The sequence below is a fragment of the Peromyscus leucopus genome, chromosome 14 (assembly GCF_004664715.2).
Source record: "Peromyscus leucopus breed LL Stock chromosome 14, UCI_PerLeu_2.1, whole genome shotgun sequence".
NCBI lineage: Eukaryota > Metazoa > Chordata > Mammalia > Rodentia > Cricetidae > Peromyscus > Peromyscus leucopus.
This window is the reverse complement of record NC_051075.1, coordinates 74,785,462-74,806,830: the sequence shown is the minus strand read 5'-3', so window position 1 is coordinate 74,806,830 and position 21,369 is coordinate 74,785,462. Positions and strand designations below refer to the sequence as shown.

At 52.1% G+C, this 21,369-nt stretch overlaps 1 protein-coding gene across 5 annotated transcripts in view; it reads left to right on the top strand.

The window, feature by feature from the left end:
- Positions 1-21,369, top strand: part of Bcl11b (BAF chromatin remodeling complex subunit BCL11B) — a 90,946-nt gene that overhangs the window by 39,027 nt on the left and 30,550 nt on the right. The gene's annotated exons all lie outside the window — the stretch shown is intronic.

Sequence of the window (21,369 nt, the reverse complement as noted above, 5' to 3'; positions counted from 1 at the left end):
AGCTGTGGCCTGGTTTCCGTGGCCAGGGCCAGGGAGGGAGAGGGTGGCTGCAGCGCTGGCTGGCCACATTCAGTTTGTCCCTGCTTCATTGCCAGGCACGTTGCAAGCTTTCTCTCGACTCAAGCTGGAAAAGAAAAAAAAAAAATCTCTTACTGGGCAGGTTTTGCTTTTCATTTGACACTGTCTCGGGGACCTCTCTTACTGGAGATTTGGCTTTGCACACGGCCACAAGTAGCCCCTGCTCCAGGGTAAGACCTCCCTGGCCTCTCTGCCAGTGGGGTGGTCTGCAGCCTTCAGTACCTCCCCCCCCCCATATTCCCGCTATGACAGGTGGTTATGTCATTGGCTCTGATATCCAGGACCAGGAGTTCTGGTTCCTTACTGGGCTAATGTCTTGAGTGCATAAAGTAGAGGCCAAAAATCCCCCAGGGAAGAGCTGAAAGTGCTTACAAGGCTTCCTTCCTGGCTAGCCTGCTTCCCAAGGCTTTCCTTCCTAGCCAGCCTGATCCCCAAGGCGACCGAGGATTCATGGAGCTTGGAAGATCTGTTTTTGGGAATCTGTGGGAGACTCTGTTCACCAAGCTTGGAGTGCCTGCTGGTCAGGGCAGCTGACCTGTTCTCTGGATCCCTGTAATGCGTGCTGCGGCCTTGAAGCCCTGCACCCACTTAGGGGGGAGGGAGGGCTGCACTTTCAAAGCTCAGCCTGAGTGTTTGTGGCTAGACTCGGTCAAGTTCTGCATGTAGAAACATGATCTCTATGCCTCGTGTGCCACTGGGGTGTGCTTAACCCTCTGCTGGCCCTCCTTAGGAGCTGCCAAAGTGGAGGACTGAGTTGCCTTTGATTTGGCGGGGCTCTCCTGGTACCTTTGTGTCAAGTGCCGAGCAGGAGCCATTCCTGTCCCCATTTCATGAGTGAGCGGGAGAGGCAAGGGCTGGGAGGCCATGGCTGAGCCCCCTTCAAGAATTGGGCTTAGTCCTGGGGATTTGCTCAGTTGGCCCCATGACCTCTGCTTAGCCGCAGTGGAGGACAGACGAAGTCTGCAGGGTCCTGGCAGCCAGGGGCGTCTGCTGTCTGTCCTCACTTGTTTTCTTAGCGTAGCTGCCCGTCGTGTGCGAGGCATGTGTGCGTGCGCTGAGGCTTTACTTTCCCACTTTATAGAGGTGAGCTTCAGAGCCTCGAGGTCTCACAGCCCAAACCCGCTCATTCCTTCGTTCACGGTAGGTCCTCAGGCACGTCGTTGGTAGGCCGTGTGCAGACACAGGCAGAGTCAAGTACGTGGGTTCCTTGCTTACCTTACAGCTTACAGTGTGGGCATGGAGGTCTATCCTGAGACGGAGGGGAGGGGAGGGAAGACCATAGAGAGGAAGTGGCTCTCCCATCTGACACCTGCTTCATGTGTAGTACAGAGGCCACTGTGGACCTCAGGGCCCTGTCCATGTGTGATGATTGCGGTGCTGGGGACGGGGGCAGCAGTGAGGGTCTGAGCCCCGGGACCTCTCTAGGAGCTGACTCCTGCGGGATCTGCTGTTTTTCTTCTTCCCATTCTTTGTCCCATACTCAGTACTGTTCTTAGCCATGGTTCTGCCTTGTTAACTTAGCCTGCATCAGGCCGTACCGCTGTGCTGTGTTTTCTGATACATTTTGACACAGTCAAGCGTCTTTTCCAGTGGATTTTGTCCCTTTGGTTCTGTTCCTGGCACTGGGCTGCTTGCTGAAGTGTTTTTAGTGCCTGTTTAATTAGTAGCTGCAGAGGAGGCATAAAGTCGCCAGGAACCCTCGAGGAAGGAGGGGCCACAAAGACCGAGCGCTTCGGTACTCAGTGCGCTCCGTCCCTCTTCTGATCAGGGCGCTTTGAACCTCTCTCTTCAAATTAACTCAGGAGGCCTGAGCTTCGCACAGGTTAATTGCATGCCCACAAACACACTCTGGGTTATTTATAGAAGGGTGTGATTTCATAGGAGAGAGAGTTACCCAGATGCACCCAGGTCCTGCTGGGACCCCTCACCCATGTTTCTCTCAGATGCTCACAGCCAGGAGAAGGGGCACAGGGGCCCATTGTCCTGTGGATTCTGCAGAGATCCTATGCGACTTTACGAGTCAAGGTGCTCTTGGCAACTGAAAGATCATCTCTCAGAATTATCAAGGTGGCTGTGCAATCAAGAGCCACAGTCAACTGCCCTGCCCCGTGCCATCCAAGGACCAGAGGCCTTGAACATGTCATTGTCCTCTTTAAGCCTCACCCCCTTTCCTGCTACCCCCCCCCACATATATGAATGTAATATTGAACAGTATTGCTCCATGAGTGGATCTGTGGACTAAAGCGGGTTGGGCTTTTGTGGGTCTGGGCCTGTATAGAAGTCTCCGAGGATACTCAAATGACGGCTGAAAGTGACTGGGCTCCATCCTGTCCTCAGTCCTTTCCTGCTCTGAAGGCATCATGATCAAAAAGTGGCCTTCAGAATGTATCAGGCTGCCTTAGTGAGTGACATACGTAGCTAGCCATGTGGCCTCACCCAAGTCATTTCCTGTCCTCTCTGCTCCTCCGTTCTCTCATCTGTGAAATGGGCATAAGTATAGGGCATGCTCTATGGTTGTCTGGAGGATTTTTTCATGAGGTCATTTGGGGCAGATATTCAGAACAACGCTCTGCATGTAACAAGCCCCACAGACGGTATGATTCATACGCAAGCAGAAGGGGTTTCGCAACCTGATGGCATTACGTATCTGGCACCGGGTAGGAGCTTCCTTTAAACCGCATCCCTGGTTTCCATGCTTAAAAGCATTTAGCCTCTTGGCTAGCTCCATCATGCACCAGCGTTAGGAGGTGGAATGGGAACTGGGAAACTTCATTGCATATTTAGAAGCTGTAAATGGTCATCAGCCAGAGTGATTAATGCATGTGCTTGGCGAAGTTCAAGGTCTCATGCAAGAACACACAGCATCCAGGCTCAGGGAAGTGGAAGTGTTTGGATTTAATAGAGGGAGTCAGTTGCAGTCATTAGGATATGCTGAAATCACAGGGCAATCTTGTAAAGTTAAATTCAATTTACTTTTCTACTGAAATTGTGCTTGCTGTGTTATTTAACTAGTCTGGGGTTTCTTGGCATGGGTTAAAGGGACAATAAAGATAAAAGAATACCTGTAAGTAAATAGTAGGCTTTAACAGTAGAATCTATCGTTTTCTCCTCCTTCAATTATATCCCAGTGTTCGTTTTGTGTTGGTTTTTATAACTGGAGCCCTCCAATGGGATGCTTAGGTTCAGACCACCCTAGCTGTGGAGGCTTGATGCAATTAATACAGTCTGTCTGGAAAGTGGCCTTATTTCTGGAAGTTTTATGTTAATGATATGGTCTGCGCGCTGCACATTTCATACCAAAATGAAGATGGAGCTGCAGTTTCTTTCTGGACTGGGTTTGATTAGCAGTAGGGGCTCACAGGGCAGCCGCTCTCCCAGGGGACAGAGATTGGCAGTTCTCCCTGGTCTGCACTGCCTGGTGGGTGTGGTGTACTGGGTGCTGGGCGGGGGGTGGCATTTGAGCCTCCATGGAGACCAGAAGGAGGAGGGCCATGAGGGTGTAGTAGGGAACTGAGTGTGAGGGAGGTGCGTAATGAACCTCTGGGGACAGGTAGCAGACACACGTGTAGGCTCCAATGCTTTTGGGGTGAGGGGTGCTTTCTGAGCTCACCAGGTCCTGTGTCAATGGGGCTGGCTCAGTGGAATTATTAAAAATGTAGAGAGCCCTACTGGGAATGTACTTCAGGTGGTAGAGTGCTTGCCTAGCATGCATGCGACTCCCTAGGACCACGTTGTGTAAAGCAGGTATGTGGCGCAAGCACGTTATTCTCACACTTGGGAAATGAAAGCAAGAAGATTAGAAGTTCAAGGCTAACCTCAGCCACACGTCAACTTCATAGGTCAGCCTGGCCTATGTGAGGCTCTGTCTCAAAAAAAAAAAAATTCAGTTAATCATTTGTCCCCTCACAATGTCTATACAACCAAGACATTGGTGGTCTCACCTGACGACTGACATTAACGGCAGGGTTGGCAGTTCCTGGGGGGCTGGTTCCTTGGACTGACTGGTGTCTGTGCCATCTTGGGGTGGCCCCACTTGTAACTGCTGTCTTCCAGTGCCTGCCCAGGACCTGCCTGCTATCCTCCCTGACTAGAAGCCTTCCAGTAGAGGCCATTAGAGAGCTGCAAGACTCCTGGAGTTCGGGAAGCCCGTGTTCATGTTGGTGGAGGCAGCCGAGGTTGACAAGTACTTGGTGGGACTCCAGAAAAAGGCCACTGTCCATGTAACCGGCAAATCACACCTTTCAGCACCAACAGGGGCCCAGAGCAGCTGGGGACTGGGGTCAGGGGAGAGCCTAGGGCTGGCCAGTCAGGGCCGGACTCACTGGGGCGACTGCCTTCAGATGAAAGGGGTCAGCATCCCAGCCGTACAGACGCTGCTGCGCCCTCTGCAGACACCATGCCACCCTCTGCCGGCCCTTCCGAAGGCAGAGCTAAATCAAAGAATTCTGTTCGGATCTGGACAAGATGTTGCTGTTTTTCTGCTCTGACGGGAGAGGCATTTGGAAGAGCAGTTTCTTTTTCTTTCTTTCTTCCTTTTTTTTTTTTTTTTTTTTTTTTTTATAGCTGTCTTAAAAAGGAGTTTGGCTGCTTAGCACAGCTGGTGCTCATTACATTATGGACTGGCAATAAAATAGCATGTGTAATTAATTTTTAATGCAGCGCTGGATGCAGCACTTTCCAGCAGTTAGTGGATGTGAAGACCCCGCGCTGGCTGTGGACATCAGAGACCTCAGAGCTCAGGCAGCCACAGGCTCCTTGAGAGGGGGTTTGACAGTGGCGGAGAGGCTGGGCATCACCCTCCATGTGGAGGGGATCCCATCCACGCATGACCCGGGGTTCAGATCAACCCCTGATGAGGCAGGATTGGGGTCCTCATCGGACATCTCATCTGACCCCCTTCAATATCTAGATGGGGAAACCGAGCCAGGCAGTGAGGAGGACGCCGTAAGCGACACAAACAACTGGCAGAGCTGACTTGGCTCTATGTCTCTGGAGATCTGGCCACTAGGCCACACGGCCTCTCTTTTTATGTTGAGACAGCAGCTCTTGTATCCCAGGCTGACCTTGAGCTCACTTTGAAACAGAGGATGACCTTGACCTTCGATTTTACTGTCTTAACTTCGAGTGCTGGGATTTCAGGTCCGTAACACCAGGCCCTGTTTTATACTGTGCTAAGGACTGAACCCAGGACTTCCTGCATGCTAGGCAAGCACTCCTCTGAAGGTGCCACATCCCCAGCCAGCATTCTGAACCCCCTTGAGTTCACACTGAGAATTAGTGAAGGACACCTGTTATCCAAGGGAGATGCTAAAAAACTAGTTTCTGTGTTGCCGCCAGGCTGGATGCCCTGTGTACTGAACTTGGCAGCAGGTAGCATGTTGACAGCAATAAACCATATATGTTGTCCTGGGACTTTTTTTTTTTTTTTTTTTTTTTTTTTTTTTTTTTTTTGCCTCTGCTGTGGGGCACTCTCATGCATGTCTCTGTTCGGAGACCTCCATGCCTCTATGGCTGCTGTCCAGTCTCTGGGAACTGCAGCGTAGACTTGTTTGAATTAAGCTTACATGACCCACGTGTGTTAACAAAGGAAGCCCCGGACCTAGGACAGCCTTGGTCCCAGTCTTGGTGCTAATGGGCATGAGTGCAGGACCCTAGGGCTGTCTGCTCCCCTTCTCTGAGCCTCAGCTTCCCCGCTTGTCAAACGGGGTAAAAAATACCCGCTTTGGGAGGGCACTGAGAAACTTCTGTCAGGGTGTTGCTGGGGCATGGGCTAGCAGGCTGGGTGACCTCGGGTACAGAGACCCTGTGATGGCTGGTCTACTGGCTCTGGCAATCCTCGCCTGCCAGGTTCTTAGCATGAATGAAATGGGGAGCAAGGACCACCACTCTGTCACTCTCAGTGCTTTTAGGACTTGCTGCTGTTACCTACAAAACCTACTGTGCATCGGCCCTGGCCCTTGCCTGACATCTCGTCCTCATCCTCCAAGAAGAGGCACCCCTTCATCCCACTTGAGTGTGCTCTTAGGGAGCACAGGCTACCCATTTGAGATCACACAGCACCAAACCTGCAGAGGGGCGGGCTGATTGGGGGCTGATGGCTGCTCGGCCTTGAAGCTGTGCTTCTACCCACTCCTCTCCATTTCTGTTGGGCTGCGGCAGCTGCTTGGACCTGCCTAACATACATGGAGCATGCTGGTAAGAAACCAGCTGATACTTGGATGTGGTCCCTGAGAGCGTCCCCTGGGTTCTCCATTTTACTGACCACATGTGTGTCTGACCCTGGCCTAGAAATGGGACCCTTGGGTGTGTGAGAACCAGAATGTGCTAGAGATTCCTGAGGGCGGAGGTGGGGATGGCTGCCCCTCGATCCTGCTCAGATAGTGGCCGCTTTGATTTGGCCCTTCATGTGTGACTGGACTTAGAGGGGTAGAAGGAAGGAGAGTGTTGAGGAAGAGAGGTGGAGCCCCCCACAAGACTGTTTTGGCAAATTGCCCTAAGCCTGGGTTTCTGGTGTCTGGGTGGGAATCCGGCCTGCCTCTCCTGGGATTGTGGCAGGTCCGGCATGTGCATGGCCACAGGACACTGGTGGACATTCTGGGGCCCCAGCAAGGTGAGCAGCTGCAGGGCAGGTCCGTAGTCAGGTAGTCGAGGGGAGAATTGCTTGCCTTCTTCGTTCTCTGCAGAATCAGACCCCACACTCGGGGAGAAACTGAGTGTGCTGTTGTGAGATGGCTTGGGGGGGGGGGGGGACACATTAAGTATTGCATCGGTACAAGGACATGATCATGTTTTTTTTTTTTAAATATGTAATTATAAGTACACATAAGAATTATGATTTTGACTTCTTTTGTTTTCTCCCTCGTCTATTGCTAGAGACTGAACCCAGAGTCTTGAGCTTGCTGAGGTGAATAAAATGGCCCGTGTTTTCCAAATCCGCCGCAGGGGCAGAAGGAGAAAGGCTGTCCACTGTCGGTGGGTTACCGTGAACTCCGAGTAGTTGAAACCATGAAATACAGTTTATCCAAACACAGTCGAGACCGGCCAGTTCAATCCAGTGTTGGGAAGAAGCCATGGGGGTGGGGGTGGGGTCCCTTCGTATGCCGCTCGCTTTCCAGTCCTCATTAGAACAGAGAGGACCCGTGTCCTGGCCAGCTCTGTGGTCCCCTCTCTGGACATGATTTAAGAAGTGACAGGAGGTGGCACGTCACCTCGGAATATGGCCACAGGCGGTGGAGGCAGCACCCTTTACTTCCCCTTCTCACTGGTCTATCAGCGGGTCCACCAGGTGGCGGTCAGACGGTCGTCTCCACAGTCCCAGTGCACACGAGGTCCTTGGCGGGGGGGCCCTCTGAGTTTTGTGTTCAGACCTCTCCCAGAACGCACAGGTGAAGGAGACACTGGCATCTAAGGTGTAGCATGGCTGGTATCGAATGATGTGTTGGATGAGGGCTTTCCGGAGTCTGGGTGCCGCTGGCTTCCCGGCAAGCTTCTACCTGGCAGGTACAAGTAGGGAGAGACACAAACATGAATCATGGCCCTCCTAGGGGGCCCAGGATAATAGGACCATCTATATTTTATGGTTTCTGTAGAAGGGGTCGGAGGGCTCGGGTCTTCTCCGAGGAGGTTAATGCGAAACCGAAGTCACTGTCTGCAGAAACAGGCAGATGGGATCGGTCCGTAAAGCGGGACATTAATTATTGCCTTTCTTAATAAGGTTGTGACTGGCTGATGGGGTAAGGCCTGGCCTGCCGGGTGGGTGTATGTGTCTGTGACTCCAGCTGATATTAGCCTGGCCTTGGTGAAATTCAGACTTGGTGCTGTCACCCGGAATTTCTTTGTGTTTTTATTAACCAGCTCATTTATTCTGTATTTAATCATAAAAGAAACCTTCGATTGGTGGCCCCAGACTTTTGTTTTATTTCGTGTTTGAGAGAGGGTCTCATGTAGTCTAGGTTAGTCTTGAACTTGCTGCCTCTATCTCAGTGCCAGCATTACAGTCGTGAACCACCACACCCAGTGTCTGTGGTGCTGGAGAGAGCAAACTCGGGGTCTTGTGCATGCTAGACAAGCACCGTATCCACTGAATGACATTCTCAGCGCCTGACGAATTGAGTGTCACAATGGTTCAAAGGTAGGGAGGGCCATGAAATATCCCCACGCCACCCTGAGAACAAATGGGTTCTTTGGGTAGCCCTGGCTGTCCTGGAACTTGCTCTGTAGACCAGGCTGGCCTCAAACTCAGAGAACCACCTGCCTCCCGTCGGGTAGCTATACTACCCGAAGTATTTTTTATTGTGGATAACATATATATAAGATCCACAGTTTTGGTAGGTGGCTATCACTGCTGCTGCTGATGGCTAAATCCAGAGCCTTGGGCTTGCTGTGGCGAGCTCTACCACTCAGCGGCAACCCTACCCTCATTTTTTGACTGTTTTTAAGTGTGCGCTCCAGTTGTACTGAGTACATCGCCGTGATGTGGCCATCACCTCCTTCCATCTTTGGAACTGTCTTGTCTCCAACAGAATTCAGTCTCCCATTAAACAATAACTCCATCTTGGCAACCACCGTTCTACTTCTGGTTTGTATGAAAGCCACAGCTCCAGGGTGGCATGAATGGGACTGTGTGTGTGTGTGTGTGTGTCTTTACTCGGCTCATCCATGGTGTAGCAGGTGTCATAGTTTCTTTCCACTCTAGGGCTGTGTACCATTCCCTTGTGTGTATGGGTTACATTTGCTCTCGCGTTCACCCATCGATGGGCACTGGGCAGCCTCCATCCTCGCCTGATGTGAACGCTACAATTGTGGCCCTGGGTGCACACGTGCTCCTCAGGTTCTCTCGGGTGTGTACCTAGAAGCAGGATAGCTGGATCATAGATGACTCTGTTTGGTTTGAAGGCAGTCGCCAGACTTTTTCACAGAGGCTGCCCCATTCTCTATTCCCTGCTCATGCTGCACAAGGCTCCAGTTGTTGGGGGTTAAAGCCAAGGAAGTCATTCTTCGGAGAAATGGGAACCAGCTGAAGGGACATAGTGCACCCTGGGTATGATTTGCACCAGGCCCCACTGACTCAGGCCTAGCATTGCTTTGAGTTACCTGCTTTAATATTTTGTGAGGGTCTCAGCCCCTTAACTCCCCTCATGACAACCTTGTCTTCTCAGTTAGCTGGTTTTAAACAGGCAGCTAAACATTCACCCAGCATGAAGATTCAGGGAAGACTCTTAGGTGAATCAGATGATTTTCACTGTCTGATTTCACAGACAGCAAAGGGTAACACATTGCCTTCTCTGAGCCCCAGGGTTTTCTCTGTTTCAAGGGATCCTCTTGCTGGCCTCATTCCCTTGACTGGAGGAAGGATGTTCAGTGAGTGGCCTTGGGTCCTTTGTAGACTGGCACATTAGTTATGAGACGTCTGCAAAGATGATTGCTCAGGGCTGTGCCTTCTCTCTGATGCCCTTCCTGAGTGTCCCGAGCCAGGCTGTGGCAAGTGAACACAAATTGGGTGTTGAGGAAGCTACAGGTTCAAAGCCAAGGTGTTGGCTTCCTTTAGAGGCTATGGCTGAGGGTGCTTCCTCACTTCCTCTACCTTTAGGTAACTCCAGGAGTCCCTTGGCCTCTGGTCACATTACCTTAATCCCTACCTGTGTGGCCGCATAGTGCCCTTGGTTGTCTGCCGCCATCTTTTAGACAATGAACTAAGGGTACACCTAGACCATCTAGGGTGGTCTCCTTTCATAATCCTTAATTTTATCCACAAAGACCCCTTTTCTAAATAAGGTCACACATGGCTTCTACTGATTTAGTCACAGACATTTTGGGTCTCACTAGCCAACCCCCTGCATGGCCCCATGCTGTTGGACTCTAGGCCCTTCCAGGTCAGGAACCCCACTTTGGTTACTTTGGGGGCACTTCTATGCACTGTGTGATGTTTCCCTGCTGAACTCTAGTTGGTCCCTGATGAGATGGCCACCGGAATGTCATGCTTCTCAGCTGCCTGGCACCTCTGGCCAGCTCTTCTCAGGCTCAGTGGCAAGCTGTGTGGCCACATCTGTCCCCACCAGTCCAACCCATGTCAAGTCAAGAGTATAGAGAGAGTGTGGGTGTGTTTGGAGTTGGGGGGGGTTCAAAAAGCCTGTAATGATTATGAGAAAAAAATTTAATGGAGTTGAATAGAAGCTAAAAATAGCCGGACACACATTTGCCTATAATCTTTTTTTTTTTTTTTTTTTTTTTTTTTTCTTTTTTTATAAAGAAAACATAATTATTTTTGTGAACCAGCTCTGAGAAGCCTGGAGTATTTTTAGCCTGTGTCTTCTAGGACACTGGGCATCATCTCAGAGCCCACCAGAATGTAGTGATGTCACAAGTTGGGTGACAGCCCCTGGGGGAGCAGGGTCTGGAGTTAAGGGAGCCCTATCCTCAGCCCTACTTTGCTGAGTGTGTGTTTGCTGGAGGAATAGTTCTGGAGAGTCTAACTGTGGCTTCTGTGGGTGATGCAGCTGGGGACATCCTGGTCACACGTGGACAGGTAGCTGTTGCATTGACCAATTGACGGCTGGCTTAGCTCTGGGTGGGTGGGTGGGTAGGTGGGCTTGTGGTTAGATCAGTCCAGCCTGCTACCTCAGCACACCTGCAGGCCTCTTGAGGGAAACTGGGGCTTGAGAGAAAGGGTTCTAAGCCTTCTTGTTGGGAGCCAAACTTGGACTCCCCATTTTTCCCATTGCCTCTGCCAGGGTCATTGGGCCTGGTATAGTCTCTGTAATAAAAAGCCCTCTGTGTGTGTGTGTGTGTGTGTGTGTGTGTGTGTGTGTGTGTGTGCGCGCGCGCGCGCCTCTCTGTAGGTAGGTGTGTAGCTGTGAGTATGTGTGTGTTTGTATATGTGTGAGCATATCAATGTGTGTTTATATTGGTGTTTGTTGTTGGTAGGTGTCCTGGGAATCTATATGTGAACGTGACAGTACTGTCTGTCTGGAGTGTCTCCTGAACAGGCATGTTCTTCCTGGGTTGCGGTGCATGCTGACATGGCTTAGCATTGCAGCCTGCTGTGGCCTTGGTGTGAGTGTGTCTCTGAAGACAGTTTCTCTTCCCAGTGCCTGCTGGGGAGTTCACTGTACCTAGGGCCAAGACATCGTGACCAGTCCAGAGCGTGGCTACGCATGAGCGTGTGCAGGGAGACCAAAGGCTCTGAAGTGGATGGTGGGTCCTTCTGCTGTGACAAGTTGTGATTTGGGTGGGTGAGCGAGCCTGTCTCCTCATCTGAAAAATGGGAATGGTGCCAACTGAGTGTCCCAGTCAGCCACGACAACAGCACACGTGCTTGCCACGAGCTTCACTGCAGCACCCCTCACCCTCCTCTGGGAAGAAGACGTGACCATCAATCCCACTTTACAGATGGGGAAACTGAGGCGTGGGGACTTCAGAAACGTTCCTTTTGAGTCTTCCCCGGCTGTGACACACTCACTGCCTCAAGCAGCAGCTGGCCGGGTGTCACTGTTACATTTTATTGTGGTTATAACTATAATTATCATCCCCGAGATCATCACAGCGGCCGTTTCCTGGGTGGAGATGTTCCTCTGGTACCGCTCCAGCCAGCCCCGACTCCTACCCTTGTTCGTCCTTTCTGGGCATCTCATCTTCCATCTACCCGCTTCGTGCTGCACCCTCTTCCATTTTGAGTTTGTGTGTCTGAGGTCTCGGAGCCTTTCTGCTCTAATTGAGATAACGAACGCAGTCCCCCTCCACCCCCACCCCCAGAGTCTCCGCACTGAAAGTCAAGTGCAAAGTGATGGTTTTCATTCGCCGACCTCCCCTTCCTTTCTCTTTTTAAGACACATCTCTTCAAGAAGGGATTGGCTGGATGCAAACGGCTAATAACCTATGGATTTATGGAAGCAGCTCGAGCTGGCTTCACAAGCTCGGATACCTGCAGTCAGCGTCCTGTCTCTTTAAGCTGAGGCTCCGACTTGCCGTGGTATTTTACAGAGCCTGGTTTCATTTATGCTGGAGCCAGACTTACTATGTGAGCGTCGTCCGCATGCTGGAATTAGTCTTAAGCTTGCTTCTGTGGCGTTGCCAAATTCCATGTTTGTGTTTTATTTAGAATTCTTTTCACGGCCAGCCGATTCTGTGCCGGCACACACAGGCACTGTTGCGCCCCATGGAGAAAATAAGCGAGCTTGCGTTTTCTTTGGCAGAGGCCGCGGCCACAATAGACTGTGGTCTCTGAAACATTTTTTAAAAGCTATTTTAACCCATAACAGATGCATAAAGTCGGCGCAGGCATGCCAGTTTTCTTAGTTTTAATTAAAAAATAATTACAGTCTAATGGGATGTTAGTGACACATTTGGATGAATGGTCGGTGACATTATCTGCAACTTATAAATTAGTGCCTCTCCCTTGGCTGGGGCAGGGCCGGGGAAGATTTGGGGAGGGACATTTGCATATCTGTTCTTAATTGCAGGGTGGGGGCTGGGAGGGAAGCCTCACTGGGTTGGAGACAGTGGGACAGGACAGAGACCTTGGTCAGCAGCCCTCAGTCCCAGCATGTGTGACACAGGCATCTGATAGCATCCTCCTTCCCAGCACCATCGGACGGGAAACTCACCTGCAGAGTCCTCTCACATGTGGAGGTGGGGTGCCTGGGGTCCTGCAGGTCCCCTCAGCTCCCATGATCTCTCTCCTTCAAGATGACAGGTAGCACCAACTGGGACCTGCTGGGCCTATGTGAGTAACAAGGTCCAATGGGAAGGAAAAGGGGCAGAGGCTGGGGGAAGCTTGTAGTCCACACACTCTAACTTCAGATTTTATGGAAACCTAGTCACTCATTGAAGCCCCAGCAAAGGGAGGTAGACTAGAAGTGTGTGCATTGTGGGGTCTCTGCAGATGCCAGCTGGGAACACACGGCGTTGTTGCATGGCCTCTGCTGAAGAGGCAGCTAATGTGTGGTGACCCACGGTCCCAGGTTCCCCATGCTATGTTTGGAATCTGAGAATCAGAGTAGGAAGGGCCAGTATCCTGGGCTCGGCCTCCCTGTGGATTCACCCTGCCCTCCTAGCTGGAAGAATTCCAGATGGCCACAGTGTGCGGCTTGTCTCTCTTCTGTAGAGGTGGGGAGCGGTGTCATCCTATCCTTGGAGATCGGGAAAAAGATCCACCTTAGCCGTGTGTCTGTGTGCTTGGTCATCCAGGCTGCCCCTCTGGGGAGTGTTTCCAGCGTGACACTGCCAGGTTTCTTCCACAGGTACCACCCGAATGTGTCCTAGAGAGAGAGGACAGGCCTTGCCCGGGGCCACTGGGCTGAGCTAGGACCTGTCTGACTTAACTCCCTACTTTCCCTTTGAATACTGCACTCCGTTCCGGCGTTTGGGGGACACTCCTCATGGCTCACGACAAGGTCTAGGAGACTGGCTCAGGTTCTTTATTTTTACTTTCAGGGCGGTGGTGGTGTTTCCTGTTGTCCGGAGTAGAAAATGAATGTTTCTTAGACAATGTTTTCCTGAGCCCAATTTTTCCTCCCGAGTAAAATTAAGTTCTTCTATTAAAAACATGAGTCACACCAGCCCAGATGAGAATAGTTTTGACGTTCCTCGAATTTTTTTTTGGAAGGGAAGCATCACATTCATGCTAATCCTTGCAATTATACCTCACTGCTGGGTAATCCACCAGACGCTTGGTAGCCTAGCCCTCCGCCATGGATGTTCTGTGCCTTTCTCTCCCCTGCTGCTGCTTACCCAGGGCTTCTGTTTGGTGTGTTGGGCTTCCTCTGTTCTGGGCTCATCAGATTCCCCGTGCGTGGTCTTGGGTATCTAATTGCCGTGGATGATTAATGTCTGGTTGATAAGGTACCATGTCTGGCTGCTCATGTGAATTCTAAGGAGATGGGAGTCCAGCTCTGTCTCAGAACTGGGAGGGGGTGTTTGCTCCCCCCAGGGAGCTTTCTGCTCAGGTGGGGGTGGGTGGACCCAGACATCGCTGATGATCAGAGAAGAGACCTAGGCAGAGAAGTGTCACTGGGATGGTGGTGGTTGGACCTGCTTTGGGAAAAAGTAGCCAGGCTGGTGAGGAAGTGGAGAATACTGTGGCCACGATATCAAGTTTCCCGCGCTGTGTGTTCCTCTTACTGTGACTTCTCGGGTCCAAGCTCACCTATTGCTACAGACATGGTAGGGAAGTTCCTACTGGTCCTGGGACTAGGTTGGTGTCACCTCGACCCCTTCGTTGTGGGTCCCTGTTGATGCCAACTGTGCTCTGTTTCATCTGCCTGTGGACCTCGTATGCCTTGCCCAGTGTCTGGCTGCCCTAGGCTGTCTCTGGGGGCTTCTGGAGCCCTGGTCAAAGCAGAAGCCCAGTCAGGAGCCTGTTTCCTATGGTGTCGGCTGTTAGCTCTAGTCCGGAACAAGGGCAGGTTGGCACAGTTGAAGAACACTGGTCTCTGGAAGTGCAGTTGTCAAATGGACCTGAATTGTGTCTCTGCAGCTGTGGGGGCAGCCTCTCAAGTTCAGAGGTTGGGAGGGGCACTTTGCTTTTATTTCTCTTCCTTCAGAGAGTTGCTGCAGCTCACCTGATGCTGAACCCTTGGCTAGGAAGAGGTTCTGGGACCTCGGGTGATGGGGGTGGGGCGGGGTGGGGTGGGGAATCAGTGAGTGGAAGCCGGTGACTGCAATGAGAAAGGCTTTGGGTTTGGAATGGGATATAGAGTGTGGTTTCTGAGTTTGGAATAACACTTCTCTTTGGGATGTGGGGAGCGGGGGTGGGCAGGGTTTCAACTTCATTTACTTGTATTAAGCTGAAGTTTCCTCTTTTCACGAGTTAGAAGAAGAAGCCCAAGAAAGTGATGAGAGACACAGTCTGGAAAGGCAGTTCGTTTACTCATTAAATTTTCCATAAAATAAACAAAGATTTGGAATGGAGGGCCCAGCTGCAGGGCGCTCTGGTGGGAGGGGACAAGTTTGATATGAACTCAGAGTGGGAAATGGACCGGCAGGCCAGGATCATGTGTTGGCCCAGGATGTAAGAACAGTGGACCCGATGATCCAGGAGGGACATGTGTGCACATATACATTCATGTAAGCATGCACACTAGTAGTTCTGCAACATGTGAACATGCATAGACATGCCTTTATGTATGTACACATACAAGCAAGCATGGAAACATGCAGATGCATGGGTGATGGGTGGACAGGTGTAAATGCACGCATGTGCTGACATGTACACATGCAAATGTGTATTTATATGTGCTTGTTCACACATGCACAGAGTGTGTTCATGTGCATTCAGATGCAAGTGTAGGTGGTCTATGTGTTTACACGTCTTCATATGTATCCATGCACAATATGCACCAGATGAGGAATGTCTCTGTTCCTCTCTGAGGGCCTGCTTGTGACTAGCTGCTGTGGTACTTCGAGGGGGGCCATAAATGCACAGCAGCAGGAAGAAGTGGGGTGTGGAAGCAGCACCCAAGTGCGTAGCCCTGCTCTGGCTCAGTGGGGTTCAGGTGCTGGCTCAGGGTGGGTGTCTGTACCCCTTGACGCTCTCATGGTACTGCCTGAGGTGGCATGCAGCGCCCTGTGGGGTACAAGATGGGCCCTGGCCTGACCCAGCTCTGCCTCTTTATATGCTGGGTGACTCTTCACCTTCGTGTTCCAACCTCAGTTTCCTTCCCTGCTCCTAGAAGATAATGGTGTTATGCCGGTCCATGTGTGTGCAGTGCTCAGGGCAAGGTTGCTACGTGGTAGGCTCCAGCCAGGCAGGCTGTGATTGACCTCGCTGTGTGGTAAATGCCCATGTATGTGGAATGAAAGTGTCTTGTCCGTAATAATCTGATGAGTCTGCAGCAACCCCAAAGCTGAGGGATGATGGGAAGGCTGGGCCCCATCTTGGGACCCTAGGCTTGTCTAGGTTTGGAAACCCTTTCATCAATGACATCCCTGTGCTCCAGTGGGAAGGCCTGCCCCCCCCCCCCCAGCCCGGGTGAGGCCCTCCCTAAGCTGCTTCTCTGTTTTGTCAGGCTGTGTCCAAACCAGAGCGGGGAGAATCCTCATCATGACTGACATCAGGCAGCAGGCTTCTCCATCCTCGTGCGAGCTCGGGGTCATTTGGGAGCCTCTTTGATGCAGACAAAGCTAGGCAAGGCACTAGACGGTGGCTGGCTGGACAGTGAGATCTTGAAATGGTTTCTCTGCAGAGAAGACGTGGACAGTAAGGATCTTTGCAGACAAGATGGCTAAAGCTGCATGCTTGCCCTGGGCCCCTGGAGCCCAGGGGTTTGGGTAGCTTGTTAACCCCCCTTCTCCAGTGGTTTCAGGCATTCTTTGGGAACAGCTCAACAGCCTTTCTTTTTCTTTTCTTTCTTTCTTTTTTTTTTTTTTAAAAGTCCTGGTCTCATCTCTTTATTTCTCCTAAAATAAGGAGCAGGATGCTGAGGATGCATTTGGGCCAGGCATGCACACAGCATTCGTGTCTGAGTGGATCCCTCCTGCTCCATGGCAGACATTACTAGGTGATCACCACCTTCCCTGACCTGGATAGCTCAAGCTATTAGGCAGGCAAGCAGTAATAATTGATCATACTGGCCAGGAGTTGAAGCTTCACTTCTGTTCTGGCAGAGCTTTCCTGAGTGGAGGGAGGGGCACAATAGATAATAGCTTCCCTGGTGAGAGCTGGTGTGTGCCAAAGTCAGACCCCCCGGCTTGCATGCATTGTAGTTTCTTGGTCTTGCCTTTAGAGCTCAGAGAAGGGAAGGCTTTGACCAGAGGATCCAGACTTAGAGGCAAATAGCATGGCAGATCAACCAGGACCACCCCAGGGCTCTCATATTTCACCAATGCTAGGGATGCCAGGGTCCCTCCAGGTGGCTCTTGGCAGCTTGGAAAGTAGGCACTGGCTCACTGAGGCTGAGTCTCCCCAGCCCGGGGCCAGGCGCCCGGGCATCTTGCTGAGATGGTGGTCTGGCACACTGCTTACTTTTCCCTTGGGGTCCCACATGTTCCCCGGGTGATTCTGTTGGAATCACATCCAGGGTAGGGCCTCTCCTCAGACTGTCCTACCCCTGACTGCGCCTTGTTCTGTCACATGGCCTCTGTGGTCTCTGTGGGTTTCCACCCCAGGGCCATGGCCTGTTCTCCAGTCACCCAAGAATTCTCTGCTGATGTCAGCAGACACTGCGTGTCAACAAGGAGTCTTAGGGTCCACTAGGAATGTGAGCTGAGAGAGAGAGAGAGAGAGAGAGAGAGAGAGAGAGAGAGAGAGAGAGAGAGAGAGAGGCGGGAACACCCGCCTACCACTGGTGGCTTGGTCATTTCCTTTTCCTCCTTCTGTTTGGGCCCTGTAGAGGTGATGGCTGCTTCTGTCTTAGAGATGGGTAAACTGAGGCTTAGAAGGTCAAAGCCTGAGGGAGACGAGCACTGTGATACCTTGACAGTAGTTGAGACACAAGCTGAAGTAGAGGGCTTAGTTCTCTTGATCTGCACCCCGGCCCCTCCTTCTGTGTCTGTCCCAGAGAGTGGGTCTGGTGGTCCCCGGGGCAACTGATCCTGGGCATCACTAGGCGAGCGCCATTGGCTCGGTGTCCCTTCCCTGCGTCTCCTCCTCTCTGGTGAATTCCAGGAGGCCCTCGCTGCCTTCCCCAGGCCCTTCTCTACACAGGGCTGCTGTGGGGTTTGTCAGTAGTGTGTGGGGTGTGCTCTGGTAGGGGACCTGAACTGCTCTGGGAGTAGACGTGCGGGCCGCTGTTTCCTTTGCTTAGGTAGAGGGTGGGAAGTGGCTGGTTCTGTGTTCTCACTCAGTTCCCAAGCTTCCTGCCCTCACTTGCCGACCGGAAGAGGTACAACTGTGGAGTGGGAGCCAGCCCTCCTCAGGACAGGAGGCTCATCCCAGGCAGCCTGGAGGCTCCTGGAGCCGACCCAGGACAAGCCAGACAAGCAGGAGGGCCTCCATGCCACTGTCCCCTCTCCCTAGGTGCTGCTGTAGCCAGCCTGGCTGTCAACTGTGTGTGACTGACACCAGGAGGGGAAAGAGGTACAACCATTGGGTGGAGCGCAGAACTTCTCTGGACGGACAGACCTGTCCAACGTCTGGCCATTGCAGCATGAGATTCCCGTGGGCAAAGAGCGTTCCTGGGAGTTGCACTCTTTCTCTTTCTCTGTGTCTCTCTGTCTCTGTCTGTCTGTCTGTCTGTCTGTCTGTCTCTCTCTCTCTCTCTCTTTCTCTCTCTCTCTGTCTCTGTCTGTCTGTCTCTCTCTCTTTCTCTCTCTCTCTCTGTCTCTCTCTCTCTCTGTCTCTCTCTCTCTCTCTCTCCCTCTCCCCCCAGGATCTCACTATGTAGCCCTGGCTGTCCTGGATCTCACTATATAGACCAGGCTGGCCTTGAACTCAGAGATTTGTCTGCCTCCGGCTCCTAAGTGTTGGGATTAAAGGCGTGTGCCACCTTGGTCCTAAAAAAAAATCTCATACTATTTTAAGTTTAGAATTTAGAATTTGGGTTGGGCCGCATTCATGACTAACTGCCCTTGGTTCAATGCTGCTTGAGGGCCTTGGGTTGAATGTGCAGAACATGGGGATCCCCAGAGTGAAGACAGCTCCGTCAGGATATCCCTGGGTGTTTGTTGTCAGGGGTTCAGACCCTCTAGACACCCTGCTTTGAAGAAATAGCCCAGGATCAAAGCACTGTCGTGACTAGCTTCAGGGTTCCCTTGGCCACCAGCAAGGCCCTTAGCGGCTTTCTAGATCACCTGGGACCCTCTCTGTCCCTGCCCTGAGAGGTGTAGCTGGGGAGCAGCCAGAAGATATTCTGCCTGCAGAAGCCATGTGACCAGACCCATGGGCAGGTGATCTGGGGCCTAGCACACCTGTCCAAGTATGCCCTTGATAAGAACAGTGCTACAGATTGCACCACACAGGTCACACACAGTGGGCTTCATCTGGGCTCTGTACCAGGAAGCCGGTGGCTTTATGCGGCAAGGTTCAGGAACTTTCCTTATGGCTTTGGTATTTTGTACATGGAATGCCCACAGTCCTTCCTGGCCATCGTCAGGGACCCAAGAATGAAGAGCACTGTGGGCCTCAGTTCTGTCTAAAGTGTTCCTTTCCTCGTTGGTCTCTGCCCATGTATGGCAGAAAAAGAGAAGTTCCTAGACCCTTGTCACGTCCTGGGCTGCCTGGCACTGGCCCTGGCAGTTGAGGAGGTAGCCGATGGAGGATGCTGGTCGGCACTGTGTTACACTGGCAGAGTGTCACAGGAGTACTGGCTGAGGAGCGCGGATTCTGTGTGGAGGGGTGAGGTTCTGAGGTCCCCTTCTTGCCTCCTCCCTCTGGCTAGCCCACCTCACTCACAGCTGCTGGCTTCTGCAGACACAATGAGCTCAGATGCGGCTAGCCAACGGAGGCGGTGGTGGCCTTCCAGCCTCCCTGCTGCCTCCCGGCCTTCCTTCAGACCTCCTGGGAATGGCTAGCCACCTTGGACACCTACTGTCTGGGTCGAGGACTCTGCCCCCTTGGCTCAAACCCTGAGTCATTGTACAAGAGGCAGCCTCTTACATTCTAAGGCAGGTAGGTCCCTAACTAGGGAAGTCTAAGAATATCCGTGCTTTGGGGCTGGCAGTGTCTGGGAGCCCCTAGGAAGGAAGGAAGGCTTTCCATCTGTAGGGGCTAAGGATGGGAGGCAGTAAGGCTTTCTGGATTCCGCTGACAGCCTGGTGAAGCTCAGCAGCTGAGGTGTGGACCCAAGGGCTTGGCATGCTGAAGTAGGATTAGTTACACAGCAATCTGTGCCTGCTTCCTTCCTTGACCCACAGCTTTCTATCCCTTCCTATGTCAGCCTCCTGTATGTGCCTTGGATAGGGGGTTTCCCTTTCCTAATGCCCCTCCACGCCCCAGTATATTGCCTGATCCAAAGATGCGCTTAGCAGACCCATCCGTGTGGTGAGCGAATAACGAATGGGCAATGAGTGAGTGAACGAACTGCTGTGGATTCTCAGTGCCCAGCACAGAGTAGGTGCACAGGAAATGCCTGTCCAGTGAATGAGCCAGCAAAGAACCCTACTTCCCCACCTTGGCCCTTAGGGTTCCAGTGTATACACTCTCTCCCATTAACCTCATTGACCCAAGCTTTAAGAAAGGAGATGTGGATTCTGCAGTCTCTCATCCTGGAACCCACATTACCAGCTGCTAGAGAGGCCTCCATGATTCAGGGATATCTCATTCTAGAAGTTTCTCTAGTCTGGCTGAGCTGGTGCCCTTTCTGCCTTTCGCGATGTCCTCTAAGGTCACAGAGGACAAGAACAGAGCCTATGGGGAGAGTGGACTGGTCATTGCTGGAAGCTGTGTCCCATCTCCAGCCTCTGTATTCTCTTCTGGGGTTCATTCTAGGGGGTTCACTGAGGTGCCATGTGACTGGACTCAGCCTCGTACTTCCCCTGGTATAGGAGGGGCTTGAGAAGGCTGCCATTTATCCTGCCAGACAGGAGTGGGCATTGGCCACCGAGGGTGGACCTGGCCCTGCATGGAGGTGGTCTCTCAGCATCTGGCCTTTTCCCAGAGCGCTTGAGTGGTAGGTGCCGTCTTGGTGGGGCTGTAGAGGCTTCTGGTCTACCTTCTCCGTGACCAGAGCCAGAGTCAAAGCTATGAGAGACTTAGGCTTGTTCTGCCCAGCTCTAGACCCATCTCTTTGTCTCCATCCTTGAGTTACACTGGGTCAGGGAGGCTCATTCACCCGGTACCCATAAGTACTTTTGGATTTTGGCTCCTGTAGCTAAGAGATAACCTCTTCCTTCTCCTCAGGCCCCTTGAGCTGTGTGTGTCTACGTGAGACTGGCCCTTGGTCTTCTGTCTCGTGAGCCCCTGGCCTTCCTCTGGTGTCCTTTATGTCCCCTCCTGAAGGGAACTCTTGTGTTGGGGACTTCCCTCTGCAGGCCTGGGCTGTCTTCTTCTCTGCTCTGAGGTATGCTTTGGGTAGATCACCAAATCACCACTCATCACCTTCTCTGATGGAAACTCCAGCAGGTGGTCGGCAGAAAGAGAAGATCACTGTCCCCCATTCTTGGATGAGTTTACCGCAGAGGGCAATATTATAGTAAGAATCCCCCTGAGCTCCATACTTGGTCAAAAGGATCACCAGATGTGATGGTTTATCCCTGTCAGACTGTCTTTAATCGCCTAGGGGAGACGCATCTCAGGGTGTGCCACAGAGTGTTTTCAGAGAGGGTTGAGTGAGGAGGGAAGACATACCTAGAATGTGGCAGCACTGTCCTGTCGGCTGGGCTTCTGGAAGGGAGCCGAGAGTCACGTCCATCTCTGCT